This window comes from Chaetodon trifascialis, chromosome 8 (genome assembly GCF_039877785.1).
Source record: "Chaetodon trifascialis isolate fChaTrf1 chromosome 8, fChaTrf1.hap1, whole genome shotgun sequence".
NCBI lineage: Eukaryota > Metazoa > Chordata > Actinopteri > Chaetodontiformes > Chaetodontidae > Chaetodon > Chaetodon trifascialis.
The window spans coordinates 11,083,424-11,100,406 of NC_092063.1; the positions used below are offsets into that span (position 1 = coordinate 11,083,424).

Genomic DNA, 16,983 nt, shown 5'->3' on the forward strand with positions numbered 1-16,983 from the left:
GAACTGGTTTGATTGATATGACCTTGTGTGAAAAAAGAAAAACATGATAAAAAAAAAAAGGAAATACAAAGACAGATTTTTTATTTTTTTTTGCAAATGAACCATTTTCCTTTGTCTGCACCTTTGGTCACAATGTAGATATATGTTCAGTTTTAATCTGCATATTTGTATTTATTGGAGTATAAAGTTTAAAACTACCCATACAGCATATATGAATTGCATTCTTTAAGGTCACATATGCATCCATTTCCTTTAGGAAATGAAGCCTGATGTGAAGTCTTTTGTTGCTGTTTTCTTTATGAATTATGCTTGCAGTGGATCATCCAGCATGTTGTGGAATTGCACTTGAACGGACTCGAGAGCGAGGGTACACACATTGTGTGCCTTTGCTGGTGGCAAAAAACTGCGCTCGCAAGCGAAGATTAACCATGACATTTTGCCTCCATTTGCACTTCAAAGCCATACTCGTGCCCCAGTCTCAACCCCACCCTGCAGAACTTTGTACATTCAGATATCCATTTTGTATCATGTCATTATCCCTTTGTCTATTGAATGTTATCTTTCTGTCTTGCTCTTTCCCGCTTCAGTGTTTCTATCTTTCTAGTGCAACAAAATGCTTATTGGGGGTCCACTGAGCATTTTAAAGCAACATGAAATACAGTTAAGACAATGCATGAGTTTGTGTCCAGGGATTGAGGTAAAAATGTGAGAATAAAAGCTCTGTCAAACAGGCAATTGAAAGATAAGTCTACAAGTCTACCAGTCGACTGGTTGAGATATTAAACCCCTTTGAAAGATGTTCTGCATGCAGGGAACTATAATGATAGCATGCTGTGTGAAGACAAAAAAAAAGAAAAAGAAAGAAAGCTGGCAGTGGTGTGTGTGCAAAAGAGTGTGTGAGGGGAGGGAGGGAGAGACACACACACAGAGAGAAAGAGAGAGAGAGAGAGAGAGAGAGAGAGAGAGAGAGAGAGAGAGAGAGAGAGAGAGAGAGAGAGAGAGAGCAGGAGAGAGAGAGATGCAGCGTGGAGAATGCATGTGTGTACAAGAAAGACATTTAAGTGGAGAGAGAGAGAGCAGAGCAACAGAGAGGGGACTGTGGGAGCTGCAGGCTGATAGAGAGAGAAGGAGAGAGCAGAGACCAGCAGCACGTCTGCCTCTATCTGTCGCCTCTCGGATCTCCCTGAGCACAGCTGTCGGGCTGCTTCCGACTGCGAGTGATTCCTCTCGCTCAGAGCCTGTGTGAGGGAGTGCCTGAGTGTGTCGCGCACACCAGAGTGTCCCAGTGGCTGCGCATAAGTGTGTGTGTTCAGCTGCTCTGGTTATGGTGCTGCAACGCATGAGTGAAGGTTTGACCGGCTTCGCTCTGGACTTGACTCAACACCCATGATCCACAGCCATCTCTGGCATACCCTCTCATTAAGGTAAGCAGAAAAAAGAGGTTAGGCTGACTGTGCTGTCCTGTGACTTGTGTTTTTACCCCCAGTGAAAGTTTTATCATGCAAGCATGTGTAGTTAATTGAGCAAAAGCTGGATGTAGAGCACAGTAGATCACATTGCATTTGTCCCAGGCTCTTGTTTCATTGTTTGTTGTGCCTGGTCTGACCTCGTTTATGTCCAAATAGACTTGCCTATATCAAGTGATGACCCCTATGCTATCTCTCCCTGGCTCTTGTGTCCATGTTACTTATTGCACATTATGCCTTTGCCTCAAAGTGATACAGCTGCAAAATGCAGTTGGCTGATTATTTTCATGTGGCTTCAACAGACTGTGGTTTTGAGTTTGTATTCGTCTGCAAGATGTTGACTGTGAGCCTGTAAGACTGTGTTGCACAGTTAAGTTTATTGAGTGAATGATACTTGGAATTTGTCATGTGGGCTGCATTAACCATGGCATAATGTTTTTATTCACAACAAAGACATTAGACAGGCATTCATTGTACGCTAAGTATATGTATAATATTACCTATAGATGTGGTGAGTCATCATAGAAAGTGCTGTTAAATCATGTACAATGTTTGAAATGTAATTTGCCGGCAACAAAGTGGTTCTCTGCCCCATGTGTGACTTGCTATTGCCTGTCATTCCTCCACTTAAAGGAGGGTGGAGGATGCATTGAATGTGCTTGTCTCATAAAACACAAATAGGGATAATCAAATGTTTCCTTCAGCCTCAGGCATTACTAAATACACTTCCCTTTGAAATGTGGACCATAACCATCTGAAGCGCTCTCTGCTGCTGTGTCTTTGCTGCACGCTCACACTCATTATACTGTATGTACGGTACATTCTTTACCATGGTAACTTGACATGCACATTGAGCTTCTTCATTGGCATTAACATGCTATTCAAATGGCATTTAACTGGAATTTAACAGCTTCTGAGCATTTGGGTGATTTTTCAGTCATTCTACGGATAATCATGTTACAAATACACTGATTGATTAGCTGACTGAATTGACACCTGACCTGAATAGATGTTAATTTGATTTAAGCATGGTATTTATTGCACAAACCACTGATTCAGATTTGATTGCCTTCAAGGCTCTAATTTAATCACATCCAGAATAAATATTTATACAACAAACGCAGCGCTCAAGCTTTAATGAAAACAAACAATTCAGGCTCACTAATCAAACCACTTGCTTGATTTTAATTTTGAGAGTTGCAGCATGAGTGACACAACTGGAGTTGCCTGAGGTGTTACACAAGACCATCTTTTGTCTTGACCCGTCTGTGCCACTGTTTTTTAGCCTTTTGTAATACTTGCTGGCTATATCTTATCTGATTCTTGTGGAGAGCGTGCAATTTACATGGCCCCACTAGGTTGAGGACCAGCTTTCAAACATCCTGTGATACTACACTTGTCATGCCAGCCCTAATAATAAGCAATCCACATCTAATATCCAAGATGAGAGACCGAGCTTTGTTAAACACTACCGCCAGCACTGCTGGAGGAAATCGGTAATGCCCGCTGCTCTCTGCCAAATTTACATGATGCTCAAGAGGACCACAGAAAGCCAATCAAAATCTGACCTCAGAACCCTGTAATCAAGTGAGTAAAGACTGCGCTGAGTAAAACAATGTTGTGAATCACAAAGCCATAAAAAATGTCACGTATTGTACAGTGCTCTTCTGTATGTTCTGTGCCTTTATTAGATTGTTTGCAGTAGAAAAAACAGAAATGTGGGATAAGAAATAGGGACTGACATGGAACCACAGTCCTTGCAAAGCTGAACTGGCCAAGAGGCAATTTTTCATATTTCTAGCTCAGGACTGGATTAAACAAATTGTGTTCTAGTCTAGAAAGTGTCAATGAATCAATGATCACTATTATTTTTATATTAAATAGGCCAAATTATTAATGAATTAATTGAGACAACATCAGGTTAATTGAAGTAATCATCACTTTGGGCTCTGGTCAATTGTGATTTTTTTTTTTTTTTGGATTGATGATTAGTTGTCCCCCTGCAGCATCATGAAAGTACACTTCCATGTGTCCTGTATATTTGGTGTATGAATGCATGTGGATGTCATATATCTGTCACACTGTGTGGAGGTGTTATTGTTAGCAGCAGTTTTTCTCATCAGTGTGGGAGGGACGGCATTTGGCAGTGTGTATGAAAGGCTGAGTCCACAATTAATAAGGTTTATGGAGCAGATGAAGGAGAACTCCCATGTATCTTTGAGTGAGGAAGGTGATGCTTTGTAAGACTCAGTTGTGCGTGGTCTTCGGTGGTTACATCATATCTGAGCTGTGCTGTTCCAGATAATACCAGTTTCCTTTCTTTGCTCCTCTCTAATGCTTGCTGTCATGTGTAATAAGGGGGCAAAAGGATAAACCACTGCATATTGTAGGGACAAATTAAGTCAATCTACATATGTGAGATATGCTACCACGCCAGAACAACAGTGACTGGTCATTGTTAAGAGGCCGAGCAGAGCATGCACTCTTAAGTGTGAAGATGCACTCAAACACACACTCGGAAAACGCCTTCTTACTGTCATCTTTCTACGCAGACATGAATGAGAGAGGTTGTTAACGTAGTGGGTAGGATTGTATAATGAGTGTTCATTATAGTTTCAGTGTGGGTAGATGTAGTCACACATGTTCTTGTCACCTCCATGAACAACTTGTTTTATAACACCACGCAGAGAGGGTTGTCCATCCGTTGACTTACGAAACAAACCACACCTCTGACTGCGAATCTGGGTCAGTTTACTCTCATTCATTTCATTCACTGTACCTGACATGATGTCCTTCACCTGAGTGCCAGCTTATCTCACTTTCTGTGAGACACCTGAAAGAGAGAGTGGAGGGAGGGGTAACTCTTCAACTTGACAAGAAACCAAAAAGCTTTTTTATTGAGACATCCACCTCACCAGCTACTTTTAGTTGCTAGATTTTGTGCGGTACAGTTTGATGTACGAGGAACGACAGAACATTTCTGTGACACTTGCTTTTGCTATTGTCATGCTCAAGAAATACAGAATTCAACCCAAACGCAGACAGTCGAGGCAGCAGGTTGATTTCAGCGGTTTAACGAAAAGCTCACAGGCAGGTACTGGAAGGCAGGCTGGTTGACAGGTAAATAGGTAGATGCAGGTGTGGGGAAACATTCAGGAAACAAAAGCACAATGCAACAAAAGAGACTAGAAGGAACTGACAGAGGAGCAAAGTATCTTGGCTGGTATATGCAGGGAGGGTTGACTTGACAACGAGGTGTAGGTGAGAAGCGGGCCTGGGGGAAACAAATGTGGTTGGAGAGGAGGGATAGGGAGACTGAGACACTTCTTTAGTACTTTGGCAAACAGATGCTGCTGTGTATTACTAAAGACTGACATATAAAACAATCAACAATCCAAGTGCAACAGTGGAAATTCTTGCATGGACAGCCTGAGTTAATGGCAGAGCAAACACGTCATGCTTGGACGTGAACAGAATTGCAGGACAATAATCGAAACCCTAATGATTTGATAAGACCCACATTTCCACATGGACCATAGTCACTTTACCTCACGGTAGAGCTGCAACTGAAATGCAGATCATTTTGACTCTGGATGGACTCTGATGGTTTGGCAGAAGCCAAGCTGTCCCCTAATTGTTGACTGGAAAGGCTTTTTTCCTTGAGATGTTTACAATGTTTTGTGCATCACTTTATATTGTGCATATGTGTGTGTGTTTCCACAAAAGTGTACTGCAACTTCAGCTGCACGGGTTCAGATCATGTTGCATGGCTTCAAGAGCTGTTAGGAGTTCAGCGTGAGATATGGTAGAACTGATCATTTGAAGAGAGAAACATTCTTGTTCCCAAGCAAAAGAGAATGTTAAATTAACGAGAAAACAAGTGAGAGCTCTTGTTTCGAGGACAGGAGCTTGTTATCTCTCTTCTGCCAAGTTGGAGCCAAATACTGCCTGTTCTTTGCAAAAACACTGTGCTATAAAAGTATCGTAATATGCAATGTGGAATGTGATAGCTGGTCCAGAATTGATGATATTTCCCTCAAGAAGATTATTATCTACCTATGAATTGTCTGAGATACAGCTGGATGTAGCGATATGTTTGGCTTTCAAATGCCTGGAGATATGCACATGCGTTTACAGGAATGCTTTTGCTCTTGTGGTTTGCACAAATAATTACAAGCACATTAAGCATCATGACTTTTTTGTGGTTCTGCTCTTATTTCTCTCTGACAATAGACAATTCAGTTTTTAAAATAAAACTAATTCACTTTATGCCAACCGTTTTTTGATTGTTGCATAATGGAACAAAGTCTGCCAGCAAGGAAACATTTCCTAGCTGTAATCTTTACTGCTTTGTACTATTAAATATAATTAAGAGCAGGGTAGAAAAATGCATACAGTGTAAGTGACAGAGGGCCAAAACACAGGCCAACTGAACTTTATATAACTTTATAAGTGCACACATTCAGACGAACAACTAATTACTGACTGCAGACACAGAATGGTGTTTTGATGATTGAGGAGATATATGCTCAAAATACCACAGCGATACAAGTGTGATGAAGCAACCGAGACGGTATCCGAGGACAAAACCTGAAAGCAGCACCTAAAAGAGGTAGAATTTATTTAATTATTGGTAAGAACTTAGAGGTGGCACTTGATAAGTTTAGCTCAGGTTGGTGGTGAGAAAAGCATTTCTCACATTCTCATGGAGATGGTTTCCTGGCAGTGGCGTCGGTGCAGAGTGGCGGCTTGGGGATTGCGGGAGATGGTGGCAGAGAAGCAGATGGAGAGATTGGAAAACTTTACACTGGTCCAACTCCAAGAGACTGTGAGAGTTTGGTGGTTTTAGAGCCATCACCTCTAATGGCAGAGTTGATTCAACTTTGTGATAAGTTTGGAGGCTGCAGTTTGTGTGTTTCTATTATTTATCTATGCCATTTATGTCAGCGAGGGTAGGCTAAAGAAGAAGAAGAAGAAGAAGAAGAAGAAGAAGAAATCCCTTTATTGTCACAGCACACAGAGTTACAGGAGACTGCACGCACCATGCAAGTGAAATTCGTTCTCTGCTTTTGACCCACCCTGGAATGTCGTTCCTCCGCGGCAGACCAGGAGCGGTGGGCTGCCAGCCGACCGGCGCCCGGGGACCCAGTTTCCTTCTGTCACCATTGGTCAGGTGGTGATCTTCTTGCATGTTTTTAGTGGGGGTATTTTTATGGAGGATACCCCAGGTGAACACGGGGAGAACATGCAAACTCCACACAGAAAGGCCCCTTTTGTCCTCAAGCAGCAGCCACCAAAGGCATGGTGGAGGACACGCCCCCAGCGCCCACAGTGGGATTTGAACCGGGACCTTCTAGCTGTGAGGCGACAGTGTTACCGCTTGTTCCACGGTGCCAAGAGAAAAACCTATATTACAATGCTGTCATACTATAATAAACTAGTTTTAGCCATGCCTACCTTATAGAACAGCAACTAATAGATTATATTTCTGCACTACGTGTGGTGTTTGGATTGCACACTTTGAGGAAAATGTGCACACTCAATGCTACTGTCACTAAAGTAGGTCCATTAAAAGTCTTTGCTGTCCTTGAAGTGTTATCAAAGGGCTTCTCTTGAGGTGTTCTCTCCTGCAGGGGGATTTAAAGCCTTTCACTGCTAAACCAGGACTCAGCGGCAGCGTGAACATCTTTAGGGAGAAGCAGGAGTTATCTGAGAGCTTGCATAACCCTTGTTACCTATGCAATGTGTTTTTCCGCTGTTTGCTCTTTATGGGTATCATTTTTTGCTCCTTGAGTTTATGCACAGTTTGGCAGGTGAATTATGCACACCAAAGGGTCACATGCAGTAAATATAGTCCTATTGCTAAGACGGCTGAATTGTGCTTTGGTGAGTCGGGTGGAAATTGATAAGAAAGAAATGGGGGTTTATTATGCAGATGTCAGGGTCAGGAGATGGCATTTCGTGATGTGGACAGGTGCTGTGATGGGAACCCACGGATTCAGCAGCTATCTCATTAATTTACAACCTTCTGCTCCCACAGGTGTGTTAGGTCCTCTAAAGACTGGCTCACTTTGCTGTGTATGAGATTGTTTTCTGTGATTTGTGAATTCAGAGGCTAGGATTGATTAAGCTGGAGATGCATATTCAGAATCAAGCCGGGTAAGTAACAGATCACATAAATTCAAAATAAAATTGCTAAATAAGGTTATAGATTGCATTAGTTAAGAGCAACTTAATCGTCCCCTGCACGAGGTTTTTTAGTTGGATTAAGATTTCATAAAGAGCACTTTTTAAAACGCTCTTTGTCTGTGATTGGGAGACCGTAGGTGTCCTCACATTTAAAGAGAGAAGTCATTATGGTTTCCTTTTTATCAGAAAGTTTTATCTCTAGTGTTCCAGGGTTGGCTGGTACCAAGCATCTTATACCTCTATAAATCAACAGGAGTCACAGGACAAGGCCTTGGGGGTACCTTGAAGTGCACAAAGCGTTCTTTATTAGTGAAGAATAATGTTTTAACTTCCAGTCTTCACTGTCTCTTTGATCATATAAAGCCATCTGACTGAAAGACAGCAAAGGATCTGTGTTTGACAAAGGAGCCTTTACGTTGGAAAATCAATTTGTCCTTTATGTGGAGAAGAAAGAAGTACTGTTTCATTCACAGTCTCGTCATTTCAAATCCTCAGGTATGCCTTGGCCATACCCCTACCCGTGCTCTTTTGCGTCTCATGAAAGGACATGAGAGCAAGCACACAAAGAAACCATTAATGATTTGTTTTCCTGCTCAGCCATCAGTCTGCGGTCAGGAGAGGACGGGTCAGAGGTTTTTCCCCTGCAGTGGCGTATCCTTTGTTATATATCATCTTACTCTGTGACTTCAGCAGCTTGATTATATGTTATTATGTTAATATTTGCTATTCTGCCTATACAGTTAGCACAAGTCAATTTTTAATAGCCCTTGATGTTTTCTGTACATAACCTGTATCTGGAGTTTGTTTGAATATTAAGTATAAATCAGGGTATTGGGCTGCACGGTGGCGCAGCAGGTAGTGCGCGTGCCTCACAGCAAGAAGGTTGCAGGTTCGATTCCCGGGTCGGGCCTTTCTGTGTGAAGCTTGCATGTTCTTCCCGTGCATGCGTGGGTTCTCTCCGGGTACTCCGGCTTCCTCCCACAGACCAAAAACATGCTGTGTGTGAATGGTTGTGTGTATGTGCCCTGCAATCGGCTGGCAACCGGTCCAGGGTGTACCCCGCCTCTCGCCCATCGACAGCAGAGATAGGCTCCGGCCCCCCCGCGACCTCAAAAGGGATAAGCGGCATAGAAAATGGATGGATGGATGGAATCAGGGTATTGTCCTGGAGGTTACTCTATAGATTTTCTGGAAAAATGGGGAGATGGGTTGGAAATTTCCATGGCTTTCACTCCATATAGAAGTTAATGCTCCATTTCACATATGTCACAAATCCCTCTAGATCGCTCTGCCATGCATTCATTCATTCACCCTGTTACAAACTCTCCTGTCATTGCAGACCCGGCCAGACCCTCCTACCCTCACTTAACCCCCGTAACCCCCCAGTTTCATCACCTCACCTGCTCCACTTCACTCACTCACCTGCTCCCCATTCCCTCTGATTACCTCAGTGGTATTAACTCTGTCCAGGCCCACTTGCACTGGTCCTCTGCCAGACTGCCTTTTTCATTTTTAGAAGCATTCCAGCTGTCAGTGTTTCCTGTTTGCCTGATCCTGATCCTGCCTGCCTGAACCCCGGACACTCGCCTAGCTACGTTCATTTACCTGGTTTTGACATTTTGACTGCTTGTTTTGGATTAAAGATTTTGTACTTTTCTGGTAACCTGTGCTGCTTTGTGTGGCGCTCGTGGGTTTCTGTTTGTTCTGAAACAACATTAGAGGTTAAAGACGCTCTCACAGCTGCTTAAGAAAAATCTGATTGCCATTCCTAAAAGACACACAGTCCAAACATGACTGTAAGTCACACAATGAACACAACAAATTTTACAACTATAGACTGTCGTCCACTTATCAGAAGGTTGGTGGTTCGATCCCTGGCCTCTGTAGTCTACATGCCAAAGTATCCTTGGGCAAGACACTGAACCTCAAATTGCTCCCGATGCTGTGCGATCATTATGTGTGTGAATGGATAATGATTGTAATGTCTGTGTGTGTGAATGGGTGAATGCAGGCTTGTGTTGTAAAAGCATTTTGAGTGGTCATCAGACTAGAAAAGCGCTTTATAAATACAGTCCAGTTCCCATTTAAGATTATGTCCTGATTAAATACCACATTTTACAGCCTTTTTATTTTTCTGGCACAATATGAGAGATCGACTAATTGAGAAGATAATTTCTGTGAAACAATGCAAATCTACAATTTGTGAAATTATTTTACACTGTTTATCTAAATCTTTTGCCGGCACAGCTGCAGTAATGCTGCTCACGCTCACTCTCTGTGTTTCGGTGGGTGTGAGGTTAATTTCCAGCCAGCTGACAGAGAGCTGAGATCACATTGTCAACAGCTGTGACCATAGCCATCGCCAGCACTAAATGGTCTGTGGAAGAAAAACAAAGAATAATTTCGCATTAATTTCGCCACCTGCTTTGTCTCCTAACTGCAAATTTACCTTATGTTGAATGAACTACTTACAGCCAGTTTCAGTGTTTCCATTAATGCCAGCATAGCAACTCATGGCAGCAATTTGCATGCTTCTTCAATTTCCCACATGCCGAATGGGGATGTGAGGATACCACATGCTCTCACTAAGGGCAAGGGCTAACAACTCTCTCCGATAAGGGCAATTGTATATTACCATAATCACCCACCACCTCACCCACTCCAATTACAGCTCTGACTCTCAGCCTAAAGCTCATGACTGGGCTCGCATTTGTCTTAATTCCTCAGGCTTCAATTTCAAGTCTCATTTGTATTTTCTTTCACCACCACACATCCAACCCCCTTTCCCTGCATGATATTTAGCAGCTTGTCATATGTCACGGTTGCATATAAAGCAAAATGGATGCAAAGTGAGTGTTGAAGTCTGATGCGTGCCGCAGTATTGACACTGTCAGCAGGGGCAGGATGTTTGTGTATTCTGCTAAATGTTGCAGTATGAAAATCTTGGTTTAGACTGAAGGTTTAAATCTGCATCCACATTACTAACACTAGTATGACATAATTAATTAGTCTTGGGTTCGTTAAATCCTGCCACGTTAAATCAGGTCTAATCAGATTCAAACTGAATTGACATCTTTGCAAATGCGTATGCAAACAAAACTCTAGCCTCCCCTCATCACCCCCCTCAACGCTCGCACAACAAATGTACACACAGCGAGAATGCTGTTATGTAATTAAAAGAGGTTCAGATGAACTCAAGGAAAAGCATAAGAGAATCCACATGGGCCTGAAAATCAGAAACCGGCAGTGTTCAAGCATCCCTTCAAATGCTTGTTGTGACAAGCTGATATTGGTTTCACTGAACAGCCTGTTTAAAAATAAAAGTGTGACTCCGACAGTAAGCCCCGGCCCAGCAGCTGCTTTCTTCATGACTCGCCGGAGTGTTACGTGTGTGTGTCTATGCGACGCTGTTTTCCTTTCAGTAGACGACGCAAATCTGTGTAATGGGCTGGTTGTGGCGTGGTCCTGCGAGTAATGTTGTCATGCTACCCTGGGTTCTGCCTAATTTTAGTCAACACACTAAGCTATCTGGGCTCCCATATCCACGCCTGCCTCATTGGAATGTCACGTTAAAAAACACCCTGAGATGTGTCTGTGAAAATAACACTTTAACAGCATGTAGTGAAACCTCTCTGAACCCATACTACGTTTAGAGTATACAGGGAATTGTATAATATGTTAGCAAATGGGAAGCTGAACAATTGTTTAATGATGTTACGCAGAGATTGGGTGATTTGCCTCAAAGCTGAATGGAGCCTTTGACTCTGACAGGGACATCTGCCATTTACATTACCCTGAAGGGAAATATGATTAGGCATCTGTACAGTATATGTGTGTGTATTAATACCCACGTGTGATCAACTGTGAGCATGGTCATTTCCCCAGGGTAGATATATCCTGAATGACAAGCAGCCAAATGTCAGCTATCCTTATCCTCATGTACTGTGTGCATTATGTATAAGGCTGTCACTCGCAGCTTAGACTGTAAGAACATCATGAACTCGCTCTTACACACTGGCACCACACAAATAGACACACAGACACACATCTACACACTAAATTCCACTGGCAAAGGCACAGCCATCAACTTCATACGTACAACTTCTTTAAATAAGAAGCGCCTCGGCACAGACCGTGCCATGTTAAGGCTTACCAAACTATTACTGTAAAAGTGTCATGTAGCTGTAAATGTGATTCTGTATTAATATTAAAATATGCTTACAATCTCCACAGGTGTGACTTGTCATCATTTAACCAGGCTTTGGCACTTATTCAGCACATGTGACAAAGTAATGCTGACTTGTCACCGATTGTGACCAATTATCACATCTTTCACAGCTGGAGCATGCAGAGTGTTGTCTCATGAACATTTTCCTACGTGTCATCTTACACATCTTGTTGTCTCCTCTCACTGTGCTATGAAGCACTTTAGGTCACCGGATATGTGTTTGAATTTTTTTTTTTTTTTTTCTGTCTGATGTGCACACATACAAACACACACTTACATAAATACACAGCATCTTCTACCAGGATGACATATCAAAATCCCTTTATGTGGAGTACATATTAAAAGAAAATCCCCAGTAGAAGTACTAAATAGAAGCTATGTAATGACTCTGCAGTCCTCCTCAGCTCCACAGAGCATTTTAACATCATTCAGCTCATTGTTTTGGTGTTGGTTCAGTCTCACTACTCTCATCAACCTTGTTTTCGGCTGCAGCAGGCAGCTGTTTCCACTTAACACTACCCCTGCAGGACCAAACAGCAGACAGACAAGGGCAGCGACAAGCAGGTGATCAGAGTCAAGTATTTAGCTGCTAAAAAGCCAAATATTTGCCCTAGGAGTTGGTGTAGACCAAAACAGAATTAAAAGACTGAATATTGGACTTTTATTTGTTAATTGGGTAGAGACAAGACTCCAAATGAATGCTAAAGTTGTTTACCACATCAATTATAAGGGGACAATATGTCAAAGTGCTTGCAGCCTGTTGTGCTGCTCTCAGAGTAGTGGAAAAAAAAACTGAAATAACACGGCCTTAAACACATTTTCATGACTTTGTTGAGGGTGAATTTTTGCATTTGGTATTTTTCCCCCCCTCATTTGTTCTTTGTCATTGCTGCAATCCTGTGCCACTGTGATGATTGTGTAACTGCTTCCCCATCAGCATTACAGCAGATGCTTTGCCATCATCAAAGTACAGTAACTCTAATTCAAAGTTGCATCAATGGCAACAAAGTCATTTAGTCAAGATCCATTCTCCTTCATAATCCTCCCCCGGTCCATTCAAGCATCACAGAGAGGCCATTAATGAAAACATATTTGGAAGATCAAACATACGTAACCAAGAATACCTTCGTCCATTCACACACATTTAAATGAAAACCGGATACGGCAAACTCCCACGCCATGTTTTATGCACACACAACCTCTGATCTCATTAACTTCGAAATGCCTCATTTAGACATCTCTGTGGATTTTGGTTTGAAGTCAGCAGAAAAGGCTGCATCACTTGCTGTCTCTTCTTCTCATATCTTACATGACTTTCTTTGTCTGGTGAAAAGATTACATCACAGCCTCTCTTTGAGTTACTCCCCCTCTGGCCCTCTGCCTCACATGTCTGTCTGACACAGTTCCTAAGCGTCACCCACCAGCCCCACCCTCACAACACCTACGATTATGCCATTTTTCCAGATCTGAGGATGTTACTGTCTAATGAGGGACTGTATCAAAGAAGTGCAGCAAAAAGGAGGCACATCAACTGTATTTTGAATCTGGAAAAGAGGAGAAGATGTGTCTGAAGGATGGAAAGCAAGATGAGTATTTCTGGCAGGAAAATGCAAGGAGATAAAGTGCCGGGAAAGAGTGCTCATGTTTGATGAAAGAAGAGTAGTTAAAAGCCTAAATGGCACATTGAAGGATTAAGCCACAGGTGCCTTCAGTATGGTGAGATCATACATCACCAACCAAGTTACAGTGAATTATTGTGAGGTCAGTTCTGAGGGCAACAGGAATGAATTTTAATGCTCAGGAAAGCACAATAAATGTCATTACTGAAAGCGCTTGCAGGAACCTATTAAAATGCAGAACTTTATGGAAGCACTAAAACCTACACAGAGAAGTTCAAACTCTGTTGTTCGCTGCTCACCACTCCCAATTCTAAAACAGGAAATAGAGCGTAAAAGTGTTGCAAGGCTATGCTAAAATAAACACAGTATTATGAGGAGTAGAGTGGTTGTTTATGTAGTCTCTTCACTTTTGACCCCACTTGTGAATATTATGAATATGAAGATATCTGTGGCCTGATGGTTACTCTGTCCTACTGTGCTGCTTGGAAACTGGTTTGTTTATGAAATCTCAAAATATGGGATAGCCTGGGCCTCTTTCATTTCCGTCTGTCATCACAGTCATGTAGAAAATACAGTGAGGGAGAAACAGTTCACTGCACACTGCTAGCATATACGAAAACATGTAACAAAGTAATAGGATACTGATTCTTTAGCCATGTTAACAGGTCTGTTGGTGGCACTGTTGGTATGTCCGTCCACCACTTTGGTTCAGACTGAAAAATTGCAATAATTATTAGATGGAGTGACATGAAAATTTTTCCACATATTGATGGTCACCAGAGGATGAACCTTCCTGACTTTGGTAACTTTTCCTCTTTAGCGCCACCATGAGGTTGACATTTGTGTATATGAACATAAAAACTCTTAACTTTAGATTATTTTAGGATGAATTACAATAACCTTGGTGATCCCCTGACTTTTCATTTAGTATCATTATCAATCCCCTTGTATCCAATATTTTCTCTTTGCAGCTAAAACTAACCACATTCCCACCAGCCTCAGCTGTACTTAATGTTTTGGGCACGACTGTAGCCTCTAAGTTACAGTTTGTGTACATGTTTGTCTATTGGTGTTTGGATTGAATACATTTTTCATTTTGTTCCTATGGTATTGTTGTGTTTTTTTGTATTGCTGTTGCAGTGGGATATACAGGGGAATAGAGGTCATCGCTTAGAACACCTAAAGTTCAGATTAAAATGGGATTGTAAATAAATGTTTAATGCAAAACAACAGTGTGGCTACTATTGAAAATAGACAGTACAGGTGGGGGTGAAAGTTGCAAGGGCAGATTCAAGAGGCATATGTTGATTAGATGCAGATGATGAATGAAGCACTGAAGAGGTGCAGAGGAGCTTGAGAGTGCAATAAGCAAAATAGAGACAAGGGACAGAGTGTCCTTCAGAAAATTGCCTGGTGAGTGAAGTGTCACAAAGTGACGAAGACAGATTGAGACAGCAGAGAGAAGAACGTAGACAGATTTGGTTACGAAACATAATTGCATAAGCAACAGATTGAAGTACAGAGTCTTAGTTTACATCGCATAGCACTATTATGTAAAGTGGCTGGGGGAGTGTATGTATTGAATGTAATAATTGTTTTTTTTTTCTCAAGGAGTATTGGTAGTACTCATTTACATTTAGAAAAAACTGCCTCTTAATATAGGAGGGAAAGGGAGGAAGAAAGGCTAAAAGATGAATGAAAATAGTCATCTATTTCAGACACACTCTTATATCAGTTATCATGTGAAAAGCTTGCAATTCCAGTTTGCTGAGGTTTAGGTTTGAACTAGCTGTCTGTGGTCGGAAAAAGAAAATTGATCACCCTGTGGCACTGGACAGATTATGAGATGATGGGTCCCTTAGCAGAGATGCCTTCAAGCCCTATTCAGCCTTCCATTACCTCCATCTCTGGCGCACAGGCACTTTTCTGATTTCCAGAACCCATACCGCATAGCATCAATACCAGCCCTTAAATGAATTTGTCCTAAACATCCCACATAAAACGTGGCAGGATAAACAATCCCTTCGAAGGAGTCATGATGGCTTCTTTCTTGTGACAACCTTAGAGTCCGTGTTTGAGCTATTCCTTTAGCTTTTCAGGCCTTCACACCCTTCTGTGAGCAGCATACCTCCAGCCTATTGGTCAGTCCGCCACTTTGGTCCAAACTGAAATATCTCAACAACTGCAGGATGGATAGCCATGAAAACTTAAACAAACACTCATGGTCCCCAGAGGACAAATACTGACTACTAACATTTAGCCCTTAGCACTGCTGTGTCTTAGTACAGTCTGACACAGCCGCTAGCATGGCAGTAGACTGTTAGTGTTGTTTAACGACCTGTGATGCTAATCTCTGTTATTGCACTCTGTTATCTGTGTATGTATTTTGAATCCTCTCCAGTCAATGAGTGTGAGGGGAGCACTTGGTTGGCGGTTTTTCTCTCATGATGGCAGACAGAAAAGTCCCTTCCCACACTTCTCTGAAGTGGAAATGCTTTGAAACTCTCCCTCAATAGAAAATAACAATTTCATTTAACACAACACCCTGATAGCATTCACATGCAATCTGCTGTTTGTGTCCAGCTCTGGTGCTACTGGTGACTCTAGTCTGTTTGTTGTCATCCAGTGGCTGCAGGGTGGTATGTGGCTGCATGGGACAATTATAGGCTGAAGGGAAAAATTGTTTCCTAAAGTGATTGTTCTTCAGTGACAGGATCAACACTGCTGTGCTAAAGCTAATTTTAGTACATGCAACTGCATGCCTAGGGGGGCGGAGTAATGCTTCATTTGGCCTAATTGATAAAAAAGTTGTCGTTGTCGTTGTCGTTGTCGTTGTTGTTGTTGTTGTTTTGCTGCAGTGCCATTTTCTTTAAAGGTTTCCCTTGCAGGGTCAAAAAAGACACTTAATGGTGGGCCATGGGCCAAAAGCACTTATTGTATTGTATTGTTAAGATGCTGGTACTAGGATCCCAAGTTCCCTTAATTCACTGACTTCCTGCACAAACAGTCACTCTGCCTGCCATGCTCAGATCGTGAAAAATAATTAATAATCAGGGAGCCTAAATATTTAAAGAGCATTTTCACCTCACAAAAATAAAATGGCATAAACTGCAACTTCTATTACAGTTGTGTTTCGCTCATAACATCTGGCAGGCCAAATCAAACCTCATGTTGAGAAACTTTTGCCTGCCATCCCACTTTGGACAACTGTCTATACTCTCTTTTCTAATGTGTTCCTTCCACCTTTCACAGTTAATTCAGTTACTGCTGTCAGTTTAAGAATTGATCCAGAACCCATCTGTCTATCAGCGCCAACCAGTACCAGCACAGAAAAGCCAATGAATGAACACTCGGGCTGATATCTTAAATGTAGTCTGGCTTGCAGAGAAATTGACACCCTGTTGAGAAAAGGCCCTTTCTCTTTATCAGGACCAGCCGACAGCTACAGATTGTGTGCTAGAAAACAGAAGACTGAAATTAA

General features: G+C 42.0%; 1 protein-coding gene across 1 annotated transcript in view; it reads left to right on the plus strand.

Moving 5' to 3' along the window:
- The first annotated feature begins 961 nt into the window (after positions 1 to 961).
- The window catches only part of opn7b (opsin 7, group member b), a 55,523-nt gene continuing 39,501 nt past the window's right edge, over positions 962 to 16,983 (plus strand). Inside the window, exon 1 of the mRNA XM_070968735.1 lies at positions 962 to 1,424. The gene's annotated coding sequence lies outside the window, so the exon portion shown is untranslated. The remainder of the gene's footprint in view (positions 1,425 to 16,983) is intronic.